This window comes from Lissotriton vulgaris, unplaced genomic scaffold (genome assembly GCF_964263255.1).
Source record: "Lissotriton vulgaris unplaced genomic scaffold, aLisVul1.2 SCAFFOLD_3894, whole genome shotgun sequence".
Lineage (NCBI taxonomy): Eukaryota > Metazoa > Chordata > Amphibia > Caudata > Salamandridae > Lissotriton > Lissotriton vulgaris.
This window is the reverse complement of record NW_028243747.1, coordinates 179,432-183,841: the sequence shown is the minus strand read 5'-3', so window position 1 is coordinate 183,841 and position 4,410 is coordinate 179,432.

Sequence of the window (4,410 nt, the reverse complement as noted above, 5' to 3'; positions counted from 1 at the left end):
TTCAAATGTTATTACTTCTACTTGCTTTGTAATATTTCCAGAAATGTAAGCATGTAAACGTGTTCAAAGGAAAATGGAATTCTCAAAAGAAAATGAAGGCTACTCCTTGAAATACATCCTCCTTAGCTATAAGCTAACAGTCAACAAGACAAACTTTGCGAATTAAAAAGCAGCTTGCTCTGTATCCAAAATGATGATAATAAACGAAGCACTTGGTGTTGGGAATAGAGCCAATGATTAAAGGGTATGAAGCTGTTTGTCTACATGAATCACAGCAGGGTCACAATCACAATCTTTCCAGTGCTTTGCTCATACCCTGCACAATGACCATAGCTTGGAATGTTACAGGTGTTTTGGGGTGTTATATAAGTGAGCTACTATTATACTTTGAATCAAGTGTTGGTGTGCATCACAATTGCTTGTTTTTATCCATCGCAACGAGGACCGTATGATACTGTGTGTTACATATCTGAGCTTTTTCCTAGCACTGCGAGGACGACACCACTAGGCCTGTTGCAGAGTTGTGCTATTATCTAAACTACTGTTACCAAGAATGAACTTCTTTCCATAACATATAGGATTATATTACATTGTATATTACAAATTAATGTGGGTTTATTAAGTACAATGATCACTAGATGCCTTTAAGTGTTACAAGATTGTTTGCCTTGATACATCACATTAAGTAGCACATCATGAATTCTGTTAGTAATATGAGACAGTATCTATGTATAACAGAGGACAATCTCATGCACTGTTTTACAAAGATGTGCCTGCTTTAACCCCTTCGATGCGGCCGCGATTCCCCTGGTGTGCTGTAAACAGCACGAACAGGGGCGGGCCGTGACGAACCCCAGCCGTCATCAGCACACGAGTACCGTAGTGCATGACGGCTGGGGTTCGTCATGAGCATGGAAGGGGTTAACCATCACCAAGAGGGCAAAATCATGAGGTGCACTAAAACTGCCTGATGGTTTACCTCTTCATTTGTAATTCATTGCAGAGAATTTGTGATGTGCTTGCATACGATCATAAGGCTGCCTTAAGATACTTCATAGACACAGACCTGTTCCTCATTAAGACTGCATTCCAGTGAGAGACTGTTCCCCTCTGGTGTCAGTAAATATGAATTGTTTATGAAGAGTAGTCCATCAAACTCATAACAGCATCACACTGCATGTTTTAACTCTGTGTGCTATTACACTGCACTCTGAAAGAAAAAAATCACATGCATGTTTTTATGCATCAGAATGAGGACTACATCGTGGTAGGCGAATATTCATGGGACCATGTGTATAGCATGTGAGTTTTTATGTATTGCAAAAAAGGGCACATCATGACGCATGTTACAGAATTGTGTTGAGATATTGAGATTATGCTCCTATGTGCACTTTAAGGGTTAAACTGAGGACCATATTAAATTGTGTGAGACAGGTTTGAATGTCTTTATCTGCCAGAGAAAGTATGCTGCCTATTAGAGAGGTTGGTGTTTTTATCCATCACAATGAGGACCTTATCAAGATGTGTCACAATTGCATGTTTTTATCCAATGCAATGAGGACCATATTTTGGGGCATTTTAGCCATGTGTGCTTCTATCACAGAGAAATATCATGTTGCATTGAGCAAGTTCATGATAATGTAGCTATCATTAAAAATACCACATTAATGTGATTCAGTGTTTTCGCATATTCCTTTAACAGAAAGCTCCTTTAACAGTAAGATGCTTTAACAATATGCTGTTTAGTTGTCATGTGTATGATCTTAGGTAACTCAGAAAACTATATTGTATTTTATCTTGGAAATTAATGCATTTTACCATCACACTGACTGCTCTATGCAGGCCTGGTCCGTAGGACATGAATTTATCACCATCACAAAAAATCCCAAGGGCTAATGTTGTGTGCCTTTATCTGCCACATGAAATAATATGCTGCCTATTACAGAGGTTAGTGTTTTTATCCATCACAATGAGGACCGTATCAAGATGTGTGTCACAACTGTGTGTTTTTATCCAACACAATGAGGACACATTTTGGTGCATTTTAGACAAGTGTGCTTCTTCTATCACAGAGTGACATCATATTGTATTGAAAAAGTTCATGTTAATTTAGCCATCATTAAAAGTACCACATTAATGTGAATTAGTGTTATCACCTATTCCTTTAACAGAAAGCATGTATAACATTATGCTGTGTATTAGTAAAGTGTATGACCTTGAGTAACAAAAAAAACTATATTGTATTGTACTTTGGAAATGCATGCACTTATCCATCACAATGACGGCTCTATACAGCCTGGTCCATAGGACATGCATCATCCATCGAACGATCCATCACAAAAAAGCACAGAGGCTAATGTGAACAAGCATATATGTACACTTGGAAAAAGATGACTATTGAATGTGAGCAAACATTTTTGTGTGTGTGGAAAGTGATCTTCACAGGGCTTTGTTGCTCTGCAAACTAGTTGTGTGCCTCCAAATGTGTTACTTTGTAACTGTCCCCAAACAATTCTTCAGCCCATTCCCACCCAGGGAACAATCTGAGATTCACTTCTACAAGTGCCGGATTAAATCTGTTTCCAGGATGGAAAGTGAAAGGAATCAGACTAAAAATTGTAGATGGCATAGCTGAAGGGATTACTTGACAGGGGAAAATGTTTTTCAAATGTTATTACTTCTACTTGCTTTGTAATATTTTCAGAAATGTAAGCATGTAAACTTATTCAAGGGAAAATGGAATTCTCAAATGAAAATGAAGCCTACTCCTTGAAATATATCCTCTGTAGCTATAAGCTAATAGTCAACAAGACAACCTTTGTGAATTAAAAAGCAGCTTGCTCTGTAATCCAAAATGATGATACTAAACAAAGCACTTGGTTTTGGGAATTGAGCCAATGATGAAGGGGTATAAAGGTGTTTGTCTACATGAATCACAGCAGGGTCACAATCACAATCTTTCCAGTGGATTGCTCATACCCTGCACAATGACCATAGCTTGGAATGTTACAGGTGTTTTGGGGAGTTATATAAGTGAGCTACTATTATACTTTGAATCAAGTCTTGTTGTGCATCACAATTGTTTGTTTTTATCCATCGCAACGAGGATTGTATGATGTTGTGTGTTACATATCTGAGCTTTTTCCTAGCACTGCGAGGAAGACACCACTAGGCCTGTTGCAGAGATGTGCTATTATCTAAACTACTGTTGCCAAGAATAAACTTCTTTCAATCACAAATAGGATTATATTACATTATATTTTTGTCACCGGGTCGTCAAGGAAGGGGTTAAGCCCCGGAAGGAATCAACGTGCGACTTTATTCTTTTATCCCTTTTATTAGGTATGGTTTGAATATGTTTTTATTTTTCACGTCCGAGTTCGTCTGTTTACACAGCTAGTAGAGGTTAGGTATGAATACTGCTTCCGTTCTTCCTCTTATGAGGCCACCAGGTCAGTCATGGACTCGTATGTTCCTCGGTCAGAAAACCACTGGTGAACGTCGGAACATCGACAATATGTAGAAGTGTAGAGGGCCAGTGCAGGGAGTATCCCCACACTCAAAGAAGCCACCACCTCCAAGTGTAGTCCGGTTAACCCACCGGTTTAGCAGAGGTGTGTCCTCTACTTACTTTGCTGCCTTCCAGCCCAGTGCCCGTGAGCAGCCCGCAGCCGGACTGTACCTTGTTCAGCCACATTCCTCCTAGAGCGTGGCAGAGCGAAGCGTGAAACGGTTGGCCTCCTGGCGACTCCTCCTCTGCAGGGGTTACCTCCCCACTTGTTGCAGGCGATGAGGTCCCATTTCTCCATCACGCGCTCTGGTTCACCTGGCTCTCTCCGCGTTCTTTAGGTCTCACTTCTTCCTCAGCATCCGTTCCAACATCCATTTCCGCTTTCATCAGCGGGGCTCTCTCTCCCCATTGGTCAGGGGGCAGAGACGTCATCCGGACTTGCTGACCGCCTTCTTCTTGGGTGTCAGAGTCCTGTTCCTTAAAGGGACAGACCGGAGAAAAATCCTGCACACAGAGGAAGAGTGCCTCATTCACCATAGTCACCGGGGAGTATGGAATCTCCTCCAATAAGTCATCCTCGACCTTGTGACACAGTTACAAATTCATTTGAGTTCATCATGTGCATCGAGCACCTGATGTCTTAAGATACCTAATAGAAACAAACCTGTTCCTCATTGCATGTGCATTCCTGTGAGAGACTGGTCCCCTCTGTTGTCAATGAATATGAATTACATCACAGTGCGTGTTTTAATTCTCACCTCACTCTGAAAACAACATCTCACACATATTTTCATCCATCACAATGAAGACTCCATTGTGTTATGCAATTCATGTGACCACGTGTATAGCATGTGAGCTTTTATCCATTGCAAAAAGGAGCACATCATGACGCATGTTAC